General features: G+C 35.1%; 1 protein-coding gene across 1 annotated transcript in view; it reads right to left on the minus strand.

Annotated features, from left to right (window-relative positions):
* ASCC3 (activating signal cointegrator 1 complex subunit 3) overlaps positions 1-19,353 on the minus strand; it is a 251,664-nt gene that overhangs the window by 109,230 nt on the left and 123,081 nt on the right. The window lies entirely within an intron of this gene.

Here is a 19,353-nt window from a genome sequence, read left to right on the forward strand (position 1 = left end):
CTCATTAACTAACTTAAACTATGTAACTTGAATTTTAAGAAGAAAAAAAAAAAGAAACAAACTGGAACATCAGACCATCTGCAGCACTGCAAACCCAAGCTTTTTTCACTGCTACCAGTGTAATATAGAAAGAAAATTCATGATGTAACTAGCATCACTTAAAGGTTTTGTTTTTTTTTAAATTGGTATGCTAATATTAAACAAGTCTCAGAACTAAAGACATTTTATTCCTCCTGTGTCTTTGCCATTACAGAAGAATTTCAGGGATTCCTTAATAACTTTTGTAGTTCAGGGCTGCTGAATGTTAAATCTCACAAGAAAAGCAGTTTTGAGAACTCTCTAAAGGATTTGAAGGATCACACATGTTTATGTATTTTCATATTGCAATGTTTATATAGTAACATCTGATAAATTATATTAAGTAGTAATTACTTACTTTATTTGATATAGAACTAACAAACAAAAAAAATCTATTAAGAAACTAATAGACTTTTAAGGGGTAAGACCAGTAAAACCTGATTTCCTATGAATTTTATATTCCTTGTGCCTCTGGCCCAACTCAAATGCTAGCTCCATCTGGTTTCCCTAACTTCATCTCTCCCAGAATTATTTCACTGTGTTACTGTTTCATAAACTTATCCACTGCACCCTCGGGACAAAAAAATACATCTTAAAAATGGCATCTGTAAGGCTTATGCTGATTTTCAACACAGCCATCCAGTTATTACTAACACCTTTGACAACAATGTTGTCTTTTTCTCTAGTTTCATTCCAAATTACTTGCAGACTACTCTCAAGTTCTGCAAATTCAGTGCACAACTGTGAAGACTGTGGACTATTGAACATCATTCAAAATCAGTTTTAAAGGTAATGAAGTCTTTATGCAAGTGAGAGGGCGCAGAAGCAGCACCTAATAAGTGACAGAACAAGAAGGCTTCTATTACTATGCTCTTATGGCCAGCAGACTTGGGAATTGGGAGTCAGTTTGTCAGCTAAATTGAGGCAGCTATTAGGCTTGCTGCCAGAGGAAACCAGCAGATGCAACAAATGAGCATTGTTCAGTCACCTCCAAACAGCTTAATTTTACCCCCAGATCCTGTTCAAATGTAGGGTATTTTCCCACAGACCTCTGCTAAGTTACAAGATCCCTTATAGTTTCAAACTCTACTGAAAAAAATCTGTTTTTTTTACTCTCCTCTCTTAAAAAAACCCTCCCCTCAAATTCAGCCATTATAGTACCAGTATTTTATGTTACCTACTAACATTTTATTTGATAGTTCATGAAGCCTGCAAGATAATTGCTTTGTAAAGTTTAGAAACCACAGAGACGAACATATTTATGTAAAATTAAATATGGCTTTGAAAGACTGTTTTCTACATCTACAGTTCTTTAAGCATTTACATAACCTAGCACGTATACCTCCCACCCAAGGCTGATATTTTGAGCAAAGGAATACTTCATTTTCTTGTTCAAGTAATTTTTATAACATATTTACAGAGATTTGGGGAGAAAAAAAATACTGCATTGATCTTAACTTATCCATCTGCCTTGGGGTTTATAAACAAGATTAGAAACCCTCTGCAAAACTGAGGAGCTTGCAATTGTTAAGCTATTGTAATTTATTTACTGTTATTTTAAAGCAGGATATACAGTTTCTTCATCAAGCTAACTTTAATTGTCTTATATAGCAGGTAAAACTCTGGGGAAATATAAGAAAATATCTCACATATCAAACACACCATAGAGACCAAATTATCTGGTATGGGAAGAGGTAAGGAGATTGTTACTTTCTCACTTAACACAGTACATAGCAGCACAAAACAGGTGAGAGGAGAGCTGCTGTGCTGATTGCTTGCACAGTCCCTCTCCAACCCTCATTAATTTCCATTTTTCACACTCTGTTTACTTATCTTGCATACATTAGTGCTAATGACTGTTCAAAAGTGTCAGATGCCACACTACGAGCTTCATTTTCTTTAATATTTTAATTATATTAACATTCTTCTGTAAAATTAGTAGTCATAGCTGTTAAAATCATTACATTCTTCATGCATTTAGTCTTCTTGAAAGAGCTTTTCATTTCACAACTCTACCTTCTTTTAGGAGCAGCCTGTGAGAGACTGAAATGTGAAAGGCTAGTGATTCAAAGCAATTGGCCATTTGTGGAGCTGGCAGGGTGCTTTGCTCTGGTCAGGTTTGCAACCCTGCTCCCCCAACCAAGGGCAGGAGCATTTTGTATTTGTGGTGGGGAAACCTCTAATCCCTATAAGGCAAATAGCAGACAATGCCAACCCTTGCCTTAAAGAAGCGTTGTGTACATATTTACTAGTACATATATTAGCCCAAATAATTTATCACTTGAAGTAATAACATTTTAGAACAGAGTATCATTTTATTGTTTTAAATAGAAAAAATAACTGAAGCTGAAGTAAAAGCACATAAAAAAAAAGTAATTTTCCTACTTTAAGACTGAAAGCTAATACTACTTATGTAAAATACTTCTATAGATATCACTGCAAACGCATTCAAAACATATCAGTAGCTCTCCTAGATAAAGACAAGCACTTGATCTGTACAGAACTGAACCACACACCATGGTTCAGTGCCAAGACAAATATAATGTTTGAGGCATTATGTAAAACATGCATACTACAGGGTTATCATCAGGATATCAGTCCTCTGTGGTTTCAAGATGGTAATACTGAATTATGAATTAAAATCAAAATAAAAAGAGTGAAGAATCGTTGACCTTGCACTCTGAACAAACTTTTAATTAGAATCAGTGCGACACATAGTTTTAAAACTTTTAGTTGCACTTAATTTTCTCATTTTACACTTTGAAAGCTCACATAAAATAAGCTATATTGTATATAAAATGAATGTAAACAACATAATGTACAAGTAAGAATATAAAATACAGTGTCAGAGAGGATGAAGAAGACCTTCAAGATCATTATCTAACCTTTGACCTAATATGACTACACCCACTAAACCACATTGTGAAGTGCCACATCCAAATATTTTTCCAATAATTCTGAGGATGGTAAGACCACCATTTCCCTGGGCAGCCTGTTCCAGCGCTTGACAACCTTTTTGGCGAAGAAATTTTTTTGCAGCTTGTGGCCATTTTCCTTTGTCCTATCACTGGTTGTCTGGGAGAAGAGGCCAGCTTTCACCAAGCCACCATCTCCTTTCAGGCAGTCGTGGAGAGCAGTAACGCGCTCCCAAGTCTCCGTTTCTCCAGACTGAACACTCCCAGCTCCCCCAGCTGCTCCTTATAGGACCTGTGCTCCAGACCCTTCACCAGCTCTGTTGCCCTTCTCTGGACTTGCCCCAGCCCCTCAATGTCCTGCCTGGAATGAGAGGCCCAAAACTGAACATGGGATCTGAGGTGTGGCCTCCCCAGTGCTGAGTACAGGGGAGCAATCAGTGCCCTGGTCCTGCTGGCCACACTACTGCTGACACAGGCCAGGATGCCTTCTTGGCCACCTGGGCACACTGCTGGCTCATATTCATGCTGCAAAGCAAGGCTGGATATCATATCATCACTTATCTTTAGGAACTGGTTTGCACATCTAAGAATATTTTACTTTGTGAATTCCAGTCTAAATGTCAGAAGTTATTCAACAAAGGTGTCTCCTTCTGTTCATTTTATGTTTGCATATCAGCTATTTTTTGAAATTGATTTTTGAGTGCCAAATACAGAATTCCCAATTCTGTTGTCAAAGAAATTTCACACGGAATGGAAAAAGAGGGGCCACACTGACCTGTAACACTGATTGTATCTCTGCTAACCCCAGTGACCACTTGCTAGAGGGAAACCTACTGAGCCTGTTTTCTATAATATTATCAGACAGTCTTTCTGATAGTACCTGTAGAAATGGACTGATGACTTGTAATTCTTGGCATAGCCTTTTCATTCATGAGATCAACCTAGAACATACTCCCTACTCTATTTCTTCTTTGAGAAGGCATCATTTAAGATAAGAAGTTTCATCATAATTGTTTAATTTGCAGGCTGCTAGTATGGAAGCTAAGAGGGCTGGCTAATGCTGTCTGGTGCAGAGAAATCTCTAAGTAAAAGCTGAGCAACTGAGTGACCCTTAGAGCCAGGCCACTTGACATCAGCTTGGTATGGCAGGGTTCAGTTTGAGATTACAACTCTGCAGATGTCCACAGAGATCTGTGCATCTGCAGGAGGAGTCTGAGCACCCTGCACAGCCAGTGGGAGTCAGGCAGCAGAGCCTGTGCAGTGCTGCTGCTCTCTGCCATGTCTGCTGTGGATGAACTCAGGCTCCACTGCCTGAAGCACACTGAACTTCCCCAACTGCAACAGCGGCTCAGACACATCACACATTTGTAGTTACCATGTGCCGTCTCCTAAAACTCCTGTGCTATAATTTCAGCTGGAAAAGCACCCCATGTTTCAAATTTAGACTAATGAACAAGAATTATCCTGGAAAGAATAAAAGACAAATTAGACGTTCAAATAACTTTCCATTGCAACAAATTTCTATTGTAACTGACTCAGGTGGCATTTTCCCAACTCTCCCAGATGGCACATATCACTAATAGCTCTTAATTATCACTCAATATTCCAAGTAAATTGGAACTTAAATTATCTGCCTTCACACTAATCTCTGCTTATTCTAATACTCATACATTAAAATTAATCAGATCATCCTATATTTTAAATGCTGAACATAACAGAACTAAGGAACATCATAGTAAATGTAGGAATGGAAACTTTGCATACTTTCTATGGATGACAATGGCAACTTAATCAGGGGACATTATTTACCACAAACTCACTTCAGACTTGTTAGATCCCCCAAATGTAATTATGCAACCCCAAAATTACATTCCTATAGCCCTTCCTTTGTGATGGACAATCAGATGCACAAATTCACAGTCTGGCATCACCAGACTCAGTACAGGTCATAGTGCTACTTGAAAGTATGACAAAACCCAGTTCTTCTCCATGTGACAAAGCTGATAAGAACATACTCCAACCAAACTGTGGTCAGATAAAGAAGGTATTAAATGCCTACTTAATCTCAATTTTTCCCTAAGAAGAAAAAGGATAAGAGGTGTTAAGTGATTTTTTTTTCTTATCTGTCAAATTTTCTACAGTTATTGGTTTAATTTTTAAGTTTGAGAGCAAAATTCCAGACTATTTTGTATTTGATAAAATGAGTTGACTGTGAAATCCCAAAGTTGTCTGAGATTCCTGAGTATAAATTCAGTCATGGAGGAAGAGGGATTTCCATTAATACCAGAAATAAATAAAAGTTTTATGAGGAATTTCACTCCTACCCCCTCAAAATCCCAAAAGAAAATGCTTTGCAGAGTATTGGCCTTCTTTCAACCTCTACCATTACACACAGTATATACTTTATAGAACAGAAAACTGAACTCAAGGAAATCTATATTATGGCTTTAACTCATGAAGTCCCACATTTACATCAGCCCCTTTACAGTCACAAAAAAAGCAGATATTTTTCCCTCAAAAAAAGACAGAAACTCATAGAACCCTTTGACAAATCTGTGTTCAAGTGTAATCAATTAATCCTCATGCATTTTCTCCATCTAATCCCTGTTCTGATGCCAGAAGCTAATTTCATACAAATCTTTTATAAGGGGAAATACAAATTTGAAAGATAGAAATATTGACTTTTCCTATTCGTTATTAAGTGTTATTCTGGTAATCAAAACAATGACTAAAAGACATAGACAAATAAATGCTTAAAACTGTCAATTTTTTAAGCTTCCTAAAATATGCGTTGGTCAAGAATTTTTACATCTTTTAAGAAAAAGTGAATGGAGCCTGTATTACTTTACTATACAGAAATATGTATATGTATTATGCAAGTAAATTACACATTATAATTATTTCACTTATACTTATCTGTCCTGCGTTTATAATATCATCTATTAATGGATGCAAGAGGAGAAAAGGGAAAGACTAAAGAAGGGGAATAAGAAAAAAATTATCTTAGGAATTTCATACAAATGTTAAGAATCCGTCTTTCGAGTCAAGAAAAGGCAGATGCCTGGAAGTCGAACGCATTTTAATTCTCAGTGATCAAAATGCTCAGAGAAGTGAAACAAGGATCAAGGGCCTTTGCCGACCATCAAATCAGCGCCGTTTATGTGCATTAAAAGGTACTGCCACAAGGTGGCTCTCAATACTCAGGATTGAAAACTATGATTCGAAAAATGAAAGAAAAATCTCCATTTGCTTTGTTTTCTTAAAATTGTAACTGATATGTTTCACCTCCCTTATTCCAGGACTCATTTATTTCCACTCTAGGAAAATACTTTGAAAATATTTTAAATTCCAGCTAAGAGGTTTCTAGGCTCAATCCATAACAGCAAAATTTTCCTGTAGTCTCTTATTTTTCCCCAAACCAAAGCCTTTGTTATAGTTGAAATTCATTATACATAACTGAAATAGCCTTATATACTTCTTTTGATCAAATTAGTCCTCCACTATTTACTAATATTAGTTCTATTTCATGACTAAAACTATGAAGCCTCTACCTAGAACATGAATTTGTGCATGGACAGCATCTTATAGAGCTTGGGTTTTTTCTGAAATGCTCTAGCTATATTATTTAGGTTGTTAAATATCACTTTATCACTTATCCTTTTACATGCTTATTAATAGTCTTGGGTATTTCTGGCTATCTTTCACCCTTTAATTATTTTAGTTATGAAAATATCTGTTTTCATTCAATATCTGTTTTCTTCACAAGTGTGAAAATCTGAAATTTAAAGAAACTGGAACAGGTAGGAAAAATTAATAAATAGGGCTATGACTGCCAACTCAGTAAATCTGACAGTACTCAATAAATATGTGATGCAGAATCAAAGAATTGTAGACCTGTACAGCACTCTAAAAAGTACAGGAGTCTCTTAGGACAATCACCTTGGATATTTCCCTTAGACAAGAGGTCTTAGTAGTTAGTTCAAGCAATATGCCCCTTCAGAAGAACAAAATCTAAGGGAATACCTGAAAATAACTCTTACAGCTGTTTTGTAACTACAGGCCAATGGAGGAAGAAACTGGGTATGTTTTCAATGTTACAAGGCAGTAAAAACACTTTTTAACTAAGCCATAACAATTGAACAAAAGCCCAGAAAGTAATTTCTGAGTGTAAGGGATCATTCAAAGAATTATAAGCCATACTGGTGTATCTATATAATGGTGTATCTATATAAGTGTTTTAAATCCTTGCATCACTGGGACACATTTGCATTTTCTAATAGCTTTCAGTTCCAGAAGCTTGCAGAATATCCACACCTGCAAAAAGCTAAACACTGTGCTGTGTTTTCTCTATGAAACTCTATTTTGTGCTGTATTGTGTCCTCAGGGCTTACTCCAAAGCCAACAGTCTATTTTCCATTAGTTTTAGTATGTTTTCCAATGAGATCCTTCAACTGTAAACCAGCTAGGGCTCTGCTCCATTATTCAGCAATACCACAGTTTAAATGAAAGCAGGGAAATACAATATTAAGTTTCAAACACTTCAGATTTCTGAATGTTGTCCTTGATAAACATACAGAGCACAATACTTGGAAAAAGTGATCACTAGAATCAAAGACTTTGCCCTAGAATTCTACATTTGATTACAAAATTCATGCATATCAAAGCCAGAGGTATCCTCACAGAAAGAAAATGTGCAGCATTTTTCATCCTTGATGCAATGGCCTTTGATTCCCCAGCTTTTATTATTATTATTACAAAGAATTTTGGAAGGCTTTTGCAATGCTTTTGATACTCCAAATTCAAGAACCTCAGGGTTTGCCCTCCAGTACTAGGTTTTTAGCATTTTGTCAACAGTTCTCAATATTTTAGAAATTCCAAACATGCAAGTCACAGTTTTTGTCTTTGAAAAAGAAAAAAAGACAGAGAGGAATCCTGAGCACATTAATTACTAACCAGAGGTCATAACCTCAAACACAGCAATAATGACAGCAAATTCAAGTTTCATCTCACAGTGTTAGCACTCCTAGATCATACAACATCCCCAACAGAAAAGGACAGATCCTCAGAGTAGTTAGTAGAGATCAAGAAGGCATCTTAAAAATGCTGGCAAGATCTTTATTCAAAGAAGTAAGATTTTACATTTCCTTAGTTGGAAAAAAAACTCTACTATAAGTGAAAACTGAGCAGCAAGGAGCAAACATCTCCCTTCAAAGAACCAGGATGCTGCAAGCTCTTCTGGTCACAAGGATTTTGCTGCTCTGCAGGGTGGATTATTTCAGCTCTTGCTGAGTCCAGGCAATCAGCAGATGTACACATAACATCTTTCCACAGGCAACAAGTATTTTGTTTTCTTGTCTGAAGATATTTTTTGATTGTTAGGGAAAAGTATATATATTTTTCTCCTTAGTTTTACCTCTGAAAACTTTATTTTGGTTTTAGTCCTGTTGTATTGACTGGAAAACATGGACAATTTACTAATTTTTTTTTAGAACACCTTTCTAAGCTTCATCAAAGCTTCCCCATATTAAGGAATTTTCTGGCTGGACTATGTGGACATCCATTTCAGTGACTCATATTTTCACAGTTTCTGCCTTCTGTCACTGAAAAGACTCACCAGATGAGTTGTACAAAAAATTTTGAAATCCCTTCCGTAGTTTTCTTCTTCCAGAGGTGGCAAACCATCACAATACAGCAAAACTTACATGTAAGTAACTCTTTTCAGTAATGCTTCAAACATGCTTCAATATTCTAATGTTTCTCAAGTACTAAAAATTTAAAAATTTTTCATTTTTTAGCTTTGCTGGCTAAAATTATTTCTTTATCTACTTGCACTGGTATTGTCCAGAGATGAAGGTCTGATAGGTGGAATGGGGAACATTAATTTGTTTAAGAATTCATAGTTCAGCACTGAAATTCACAAGTGCCCTAATACTGACGCCTGCCTGTCTGCACCCTTCCAGCATCTTCTCACAAACTCTATACTTCCAAATCTGCCTTCCATATTTTTAGCAATTTTATTTTCATTTCACAATACACAGTAAGCTTAATTTTGTTAACTACCAGTTTCATTATAGTTCATACCCAGCTTGTGTATACTCTACACTTGTCAAAAACACGATGCTGTTACTCTAGTTCCCATTAGCATAATACATAATTTCTAGTTCTAGTTTTTTTACTCAAATAAGCCAAAAATTACAACATGGTACATTTAGAAAGATTTATCCAAATGCATATTTATATGATGTTCATTCAAAAAATCTCAGTTGTGGAAAAAAAATACTGGTTTTCAGATTTTTATGTTTTTTGGGAAACACTCTATAATCAGTTTCTCTTTGTTTTGATGCAACAATAAAAAAGTTTCTGAAATAATTGAGTTGTTCAAAAGAGATTTGGCAAATTTAGGCAAAATTCTAACTTTACTTTGATAAAGGTGACATGCAGTGGTATCTGTACATTCTAAAGAGTAGCAGTTTGTGGCTTTATACAACAAAATGCTTTTCTACAAGACAATTATTCCCAGCAAGCAGGGTTCCTTCTGATTCTTGTCTGACTTTTGAAATTCCAGTTCAAAGGATCTTAAGATGAATTCAAAACAACCAAGATAAAAGAAGATACAACTAATCTTGCAGATACCGAGGCTTCCATAAAAATATAACAGATATGCTAAAAACCAGAGACTGAGTATACATGTAATCAAAATTAGACTACAGAAAGAAATGTATGGCAATAAATATTTGGCAGTTCTCTAAAAATAAATCTCCACAACTTTTCAGAAGTATGCTTAATTACTTTTTAACTTATTTTGTTTTCTCCAAAGCACCTCTGGCTTTCAGTATGTGGAATTACTGGAATGTGGATCCAATTGAAATCACTCCCTCTTTATGTTTTGTTCTAATTACTCTTTCATTTAAAAGTCTTAAAAGTGTGTGCCATTCTACTCATTATTTCCCAGTTCATCTTTATTAGATGTCATTGCAAGCTTCAATGCAAAAACACTTCTGTCCAGTTCTGACAGACTCTATATCTTGTGCAAATAAACTAAAGGAGTAGTTATAAAGCCAGATGAAATTTGCCTACACAATGGTATTTGGAGGAGTTGGAAGTAGAAAGTGAATGACAACTGAAATAGTCAACATACATACCTAAACAATTCCATCAAACCATAATGAAACTAATATTTGAAAAGCTTTATTATTTTGAAAATAAATGAAATCAAGAATATGAACTGAAATCCATTTTTTTCCACTTGTTAATAAAATCATGGTTTTTAAATGAAAACCTGAATCAAGCATCTAAATGTACTGTGGTGAATCCATTTACTTGCACTGATTCTAACCATGTTTTTAAAGAGACAGTGTGAGACAGTTTCCAATATTGTAGTGATGTTTTCTGCCATCCTGGGTGTTTATGAAAATGTATTTTTCAATTATAATGGGTCAGACCCTCAAATTTTTAAAAAAATAACAATTCAAAATATCCTATACCTTCATTGTTTTACAATATAAAAAAAATTACATGAATCCTCAGGGAGCAAAGGGCACAGAGTCAGTTAACAGTGATACTCTGAAGGAAAAACATCAAGCAATTCTAGAAGAAAGAAGATGTATTTATTCTACAGGATAGCTGTGAACTACAGGTTTTGTTCTGAATTTTATTTCAGTAAAGACAACTACAAAGGGTGTTCTCTGATGGCCTGAATCTTTAAAGCAATCTCCAACCACTTAAAAAAACCAAGACACTGCATCCTTCATTCATAACCCTGAAGAATAGTACTTTGTGATGAACTTTTTAAAGTCAAGTGTGATTGCTAGAAAAAAAAATAAAACAAAATACAATTCACCGGACCTTGCAAAGTTTACTTTTGTTATTTACTGTAGAAGAAATCAAACATGTTTTCTAAAAGAATGCCAATCACTGAACAGCATCAAGCCTGTTGGAGAACAATAGAATCACCATGAAATACAAAGTACAACTGATCAACAAGCAGCATTGACTGCCAGTGTGCAATACAGAAACCCTTCCAATTGTAATGAACTTTCAATTATTACTTTTCATTGCTAATAATAATTACTGTAGCTACACTATTTCCTGACAAATGAATTTCTAAATAGATAGGATCTCTTTAAACACTATTTTTTAGTCAGCATATGATTTCCATACAAAGGTACTAAAACTGCAGGTGATCAGAATCATTTGTCAGTATGGTTTAGTGCATCTTATGCAGAAAAGGTGCCTGAAAATTGTCTACAGTCTTACTGTGAACATATTGCATAAGGTCACACACTGCAAACTAGAACTAACTAGCACATTTTGGAAAAGCAAGCAAGACCTAGGGGTCTGGGGATTGAAAGCAGCTGAAAACTGGCTGAAGCAACCAAGCTCTTTGGGCTGAAAGGGGCAAGGGCAGAGAGCACTTATGCTCTCTTTATAATTTCTTCTTGCTGGAGTTCTCACCACTAACCAGGTATTGCCTGCCTTTCAGCCTGTTAAATGACAGAACAAAATGAAGAAAAGGGAGATTTATCCATTCAAGATACCTCACATATTTTTAATATACACCTGACCTAATTACACATGGTGAAAACAAGTGCTGGCAAAAATGAAAAGCCGGTATTAGGCTGTTCTACTGAAGTACAAAGAATGCAGTCCTGGTCTCCAAACTTGTCAAAATTAAAACAATCATACTGGTTTTGGTTTTGCTTTTCCCTCCCAAATGTCTCAGAAGTTGATAATTTGTTTCTTTATGATTAACACAGCTATTCAAATCCAAATATACTTGATACAATCAATGAGATTTCAAGTTTAAATCCTCTTATCCAGGGAAGCTGTTGATTAATAACTACTGGGAAAAGATATAGCAAACTTTTTGATCTGGATTACATGTTAAAGCATCCTAATAACTACCTGAAGGAGATTTTCACAGTCAAGACTTCAGGAAAGACAAAGAGATCACAATTGCTTTTGCAAAAAATAAGAAATAGCTAAGAATGCATAGGAAAATAGGAAAAGGTACTACACCTTTAATACATTCACTTATTTAAATCAGTTAGTTTTACAGTAATATTAACATTTATGCTGATTTTAAAAAAACATACATATGCTGCTACTGACTGTGCAAATCCCTGTAACTGCAGCATCAACCAAATAACTTGTTAGAACTACTCATTACAGCAAGCAGTGTCATAGCCTGACATCAAGGAACCTCTATTAGCCTAATATTCTTCCCATATCCCACAGAGAAAGAAGTTTCAGTATATTTTAAAAGAAGCCTTAGATTTAAAGAGAATTACCTATTAAAGACATTCTTTTAAACAGTATAACTTTGAATTTCAGTTTCTATATTTTGAAGCACTAATAAAACATTTAAACAAATTTATTTTCTTTAAGGTCTGAATTTACTGAATGCAAAGACTGCACTACCTTGCAGAAGACTGCAGTAGACTTCATTTAAGGAGAGATGTTTAATCATGTTATAAATATGACAACAGTTTCAAATGATCTTACTAAGCACATTTAGTATTTAATAGGAATTTTGTCAACAATGAAAGGGGATGCTATAGGCAACACATTATCCCAGAGTTTATCAGAGCATTTCCATGGAGGATTAGTAAGAAAAGGCATTAAATCTTATATTTACACTGGTTAAATCCATTACCGATTTTAACCTGAATAACTCTGAAATAGCTGAGAAGCTCTGTACAAAAGCATAAAACCTCTTTCAGTAGTTCCTTGAAGAAAAACATCAGCAGCCCTGTCAGCTGTATTTGCAACCTCAGAGATCATTCTAGAAAAAGGTTTGCTAACCCATTTTTCTTGTAGGAGATCCATTACTAATGCGGTGCAGCTTCTGGAAGTAGAACAAATATTCATGAGGTGGCTTTCCAGTAATAAACAGGATGAAACCAAGCATTGTTGCATATCAAGCTGACACTCATGATAGATAAAACAGAATATACAATCAAGCCCATAGATTATTAGTGGGGGGAAAAGTCCATTTTATTTTTTCACAGGATAGCAGAAGACTGTTACTTGTTACATCAGTGCTGTACTTTTAGAGTCTGAGAGACAAGAAGTCTGAAATCCTTGGATAAGAGACTGGTTTTCAGAAATACAGCTGATAACACAATTCAGTCCATACCATATAGTTTATACCTTCTGATTCACAATAAGAACACTAGAAAATTCCAGCAGGCTGTAAACAATACACAGGACTACACAGAGCATCAGGCTGAAAATAGAACTACAAACTTAAAGCTGTGCAAATACAATTTCTAGAATGACACATAAAAAAGTAACTATTATAATAACAAAAATATACATCAAACTTCAAGCGGTTTTCCTTTTTAAAGGTCAGGAAAAGCAAAAGCAAAAAGAAATTTATTGTTTCTGTCAACTTTTTATTTCAGTATACAACAGCTAACACTTAACTTTAATATCTAGGAATACTGCTAAAAAAACTGAAGGCAATATTTTTCTATTGCTCACAATACATCCCTCTGTAAAAAAGCTGCCCCAAAATCGAAGCGTCCATCTGAATAACAATGCTAAATTCCACAGCTCAGGATTCATTAAAACAGTGGAATTGTTGCGTACAGAACACATTTTTCTTTAACACCTGAATTTTTAGGATCACATCTTATTGTAAATTTTGTCTCTGACCTTCAAGCAGGACTACAGAATAAAATATCCCATGAAAGAAATACAGAGCGCTTCACTTCCTTCTCTGAGAGACAATTAGCAAATATTTTTCACAAATAAAAAAATATAGTAATTATAAAACAAATAGGAAACTTCAATATATGCTTGACATTTATTATAGCCTAATGTATTTGAATACATATCCTCATTTTATTTTTATAGTTTTTTTAATGGCATATCAAATATTAGATATGTTATTAGCAAAACAAAAACAAAATTAGGATTGCTCTGAAATAATTAAATGTCAGGCAAATGATTACACATTAAATATTTGATGAATACTCTCTAAAAATTAATTTCTAATAGTTTAAAAATGTTTGACAGATACTTAAGAGGATTAGTAATTGCTTTTGGATTTTTAAGGCCAGTAAAGAATACATACAATGCTTTTAACTATTCTATTTTTTCAGTTCATCCTGTGAAGTAGCCTTTACTTCCATTTGCTATGTCTAGACTAGGACTGTTTGAGTATTACTTATTCTTGTAAGTCATATACTGGATTTCAGATGATTTTAAGTATGTTATTTATCCATTACAGCAAAAACTACATACAGAATACAAAACAAGGACTGTATTACATTATCAAGATTATTCTCTGCCAGGTATTGCTAAATTTCATGTCAAATGAAATGGCAAGACCGAATGGCCTGTAGTCTGCTAAATTTGGGAACAGTGCCAATAAACATCCATTTATACAAGATATCTCTTGTCAGACAAACATGATATTATCATTATGAAGCTTAGATTAATCACTCTGCATCACACAGCAGTGATATAATACAGTTAAACTTCTGTCAGAAATTTCATTTATATGATGCAGCATTGGGAATTAAGTACTATATAAAATTAATTTCATCTATTAAAGAGATTAAAATCAGCCAAAGATGACTGAAGAAATTAATTGTATATAGGAACTTTCACATGACAGAATGTCAATGTCTTCAGAGATCCGATTTGACCTATGGATATTTAATATTTGTACCAGTGATCAAAAATTTAAAATATGAACATGGTGATTAAAGGTACAGTTTGGAAATAGAAACATTCTGAAGGAATGGTAAGTGCTTGCAAGGACAGATCAGTTCCACACCACCCCTTGGCCCACCTACAGATCATCTTGGAGGTTTCAGGAACAAAGAAACCAGGTCATTTTTGGAGAATAGATTTTAAAAAGAACCTAGAAAAGCTCTTAATAGTCGTGTTTTATCATGTTAATACTCAACTTATTGCATAAAATGTATCTGATTTATGGTGTAAGGGGTAAGAAATGCTTACACCAGGTACCAGGTCTGACACACAGTCTGTCTAGAGCAATAGCTGCTTTGAACAGCAATGCCTAAGGAAGAGGAGTGTGAATGCTCTTCCCAGTATAATCTCTTGGCCCCTCTAACTTTGCCACTGAAAGACTTTCTGAGTAGCTTGATCTACCTATAACAAGAATAATTTGCTATTTCAAATAATAAAAACTTTCTCAGGGAAAAAAAATTAAGTCAATGAAGAGAACAAGCATAAGATCCTGGGTCTAGAGCACTAGGCAGGCCAATTCAGACATGAAGAATTACACATATCAAGGCTATAAACATTTTAGAAATTGTTACTGGTGCTCAAACAGAATTTCGTGCCTTGCTCAATTCCCTATATCACATTATAAACATTTCACAACAGCTGGTCCTTCTTGTACACAAAAACTATGAATCCATTAGTGTGTCCCTGCAGTATTTCTACAGCTCTGACTTGGTCTGTTTAGAACAACAGTTGTCTGCAATAACATTTTCTTTTTTTTTTCCTAACAGTTGTAATGGTAGAAAACTGTACAGATGCAATTCCTGATGACAGTCACTTAAGGCTGTAAATGTAGGCTCTGTGTGTTCACCTATGTGGTACTGAAGTTTGTACCTTAGCCAGTAAACCTCTCCAGCATTAGAATTACCATTGAAAGAGAAAACTTCTGGACTTTCAGGATACCTGAATGCAGCATTGTAGTTGATTCAGGCACTGCTATTCCAGGCTCTGGTGTCTAATTCCAGGATGGGTTATTGGAAAGAAAGCAGAAAGTTAAGGAAAATAACTAACTTCTTTATATCCAACTTGACTTCACTGTGCCTTGTGTCTTTCTTTATCTGTTACACTTTGAAATCTTTAAAAATACTGGCACTGAAAGTTCCCTTGATAAAATACATGATGGTAAAACCCTTTGGTAAGATGCACATACATTACTGCTCTTAATATAGCCACTTCTGTTGGAAATATTTACTGCTAAGAAAGAAAAATAAAATTTAGATTGAACAGTAATAGTTTTAATAACAACCCACCACATGCTCTAATCACTGAAATCTTTGGTGAACTCATAAGTCTTCATATGTAAGAGCCTTAATTGCTCAGAGAAATGTTGCTGGCATATTACTCATTTTATGATAATTGATGGCTGTTTATGCACAGTTCTGCTTTGGCAGACTATATATCTTATTTGATTAGTATCTTTATTGTGCTAACTGTATATAAATAAAAATATGCCTCAAAGATACATGCTGTGACATAATTATTTCAATACAGTATATTCACATTAGTTTAAACAGCAAGTTTCTGATGAACAGAGAACATAAAACCACAAATTCCCTCAATATCTTGAAAACTCCTTTTGTAGACAATAGTTATTAGGTAACAGAGCCAGAATCAACAAAGTAATTAATTTTTATTGTAAATGAAATGAATATAATTTAGCTTTGTTTGTTGAATGGATCCTGAAAGAGGACAAATGGAAGTATGTTGGGAAAAGTTACTGGGGGTGTTTTGCTACTGATTTCAGTATGACTAGGCCTTCACTCTGCTTTTAGTATTTCCATTACTGATTTATTTATATGTGACAGTGAAGGAAACCTTAAGTACACTGCAGTATCTAATCTGTGTAAAATACTAACAACAGTAATAAAAAATAGTATTTTCCCCCAATATCTAGATCACACTTACAGGCACAAGAAGTAAAATACTCCAAATTTACACTCATGTAATATGTGCAAATGACATATACTGATCACTGGAAGAATTTAAAGTTCTTCTGTCTCTTCATAGCCATTGCAAGATTCAAGACAGACACAAGAAGGTTATGTGATCCTTGCTTGAGAACACAATTCCCACTCATTCATTGCTATATGCTGTGGTTTAGGGATGATACTCCCCAATTTACTGCTCCCCACTGAGAGTCTCCAAACCATGCACTGCTTGCCTGCTTCTCCCCCTCCCACAGCCTCCCCTTGCAGGTGGAAAGGAGGATTGGAGGCAAAAAGGTGAAGATAAGAACAATTTACTGGAAACAGCCATAAGGGAAGAAAACAAACAGTAATAGGAACAACACTAATGACACAGGGCACAAGAAAGAGGGGAACAATTCACGTGTGACTGCTGGAACTGGTGTTACCAGACTACTCTGCTGCACCTACATGACCAGAAGGAGCCCCTTCTGCCCAGAGGACACTCCCTTCCCCCTCCTCCCAGACCCCAGCAATGATGTGAGTTGGTATAGAATAATCTCCAGGTCCCCTCTTGGCTAATGAAAAAATTAACCCAATCTTGGCTGGAACCAGAACACTCTGGTCTTCACACCTTTTCCTTCTTATCTGGTTATAAATTTGTTCTGTTATGGACAGTCACGCTTGTTCTTGCTTTTCCAGACAATCATCACCAGCCTGATTTGTAAGTGCATTTTGCCTCATCTTCCACACTCTTCCTAGGTACTGATTTATAAGAATTTTTAAAATTCTGTTGGGAAAGATTCCATAATTTTGCACATTACATTTTCATGCCTCAAGTTTCTCTGTAAGAACACTTGGAAGTGTGTACCATTAGTACTGATCTTGTCTACAGCTTTTCCTGAAAAAGGGGTGATGCTTACATTTTCATATTTAAAGAGCAGTATTCCCACACAAGAATTCAAATTCTCTTGGGAGTTTGCTTAGAATAACAAGTACATTTCACATGAACCTATATAGTGACAATATTTTACTTGCATTTTTTATGAATAGCATGTAAAGCTTACAATTTAAGTACTCACTTTCATTTACCTCTCTCTTTCCCAGTTTCTTCCTCACTTCCTGAATCATGATGCTAAGTCATCACTGTTTTCAGTGATGTTTTCAGCCTCTCTATTCAAGCCATTTCTTCAGTGTAAAAGCGGAGAGATTTGTCTGATTCATGGCAGCTTCCCAGATGATTCTACTGTGTAATTCTCTAAATAAGCCAAACACTGCTCTCCCAAAGTCCTAAGTCTCACTGTTTACCATCACAACCTTCCTCTGAATACTGAACTCAATCATTACAATGAAATTTGCCATTCATGGAAATGGATGTCACCAATTCTTGAGCAGCAAAGTAGGGGCCTGGTTGGAAACAAAAGCAGTCCCTAAGCATAGCTTATGAACCTCATGGGTGGCCTGAATAATGCCACTATCCCAGAAAATGGTTGAAAATGAAGTGGGGAGACTTCTGCCAGCATCCACTAGAGTAAGTCACAACCACTACATCTGCCTGGACAGATAGTCCACAACAGATCTCAACCAGAATCTCTCTGTCCCTTCCTTCCTGCTCCCACCTTGAAGCAGACACGAGCTGCACGTGTCCAGTTTCACTGTGGGGCTCTTCACAGTCAAAGATCAACCTGAAAGAGAACACAACTCCCTCTCCTCCACTTCCCTGTCTGTGCTTTCAGTTCGGTGCATTCGATGCACTGCCTCAGAGATGAAATCTACTGCTATTTCCACAAGTAATAAACATGACAGCACATCAAACCACATTCATATCACACATATTCCAAACAGGTTTAGAACTTTCCTCTGTTTTGTGGTTTCCATTGACACAGGAATATGCTTTCTAATTAATTTAATCTAATTTCATTAATTAATGAAAAGTAAAACTAAAGATACAGGAGCTGTTTTCACTGACATACACAGTGAGTTGGATGAATACTTCTTTGACAGATATCTCACAAAATATGCACTGCTGAAATAAGCATAAAATTTTTCTTAATTTCTTTGGCAATAATTTTTGACTACTTTCAATAGCTTAATTTTTTTCTTGTATTACCATTAAAAAACTAACATTATTTTTAATAAATGAAGAGTTTCAGTTTTTTTTTCTAAGAAATCTAATGAAAAAAGGTTCAGCAATAATTAGTGCTATAGTAGAAACATGGGGTCTTCAAGTTCAAGTTTGATGTTATTTTTATAATACAGCTGATACTAGGATCTACTAGAAAAAGAGGGGCTTTTAAATATGTTATGTTATGAAATATAATGACATCAACTTATAAGAGCATAATTTTAAAATATTTATTATAGCTCTCAGAAGCATCTTGCCAAAAAGAACATAATTTACCCTGATTTCTCCATGTTTCAGAAATCTGATTCTGCCAACTGTAACATCTATGCTCCATTCATAATTACTAAGACTGAATGAATCTTTCCACATTCTCTTCAGAGGTTTATAATAAAGTAACATATTTATTATAACTAACAACAGACATAAGAACCTAAAACCCTCAGAAGATTGTAATTCACAGGTCCAAAATACGGAAGAGTTTATAGATATATTTGCCAGTGCAAGAAAGCATCTCCCATATGTATTAAAACTTTTACAGTAAGTATCTTCTCTTTGTTCATGGGGAGAAATC

Source organism: Molothrus aeneus, chromosome 3 (genome assembly GCF_037042795.1).
Source record: "Molothrus aeneus isolate 106 chromosome 3, BPBGC_Maene_1.0, whole genome shotgun sequence".
NCBI classification, from domain to species: domain Eukaryota; kingdom Metazoa; phylum Chordata; class Aves; order Passeriformes; family Icteridae; genus Molothrus; species Molothrus aeneus.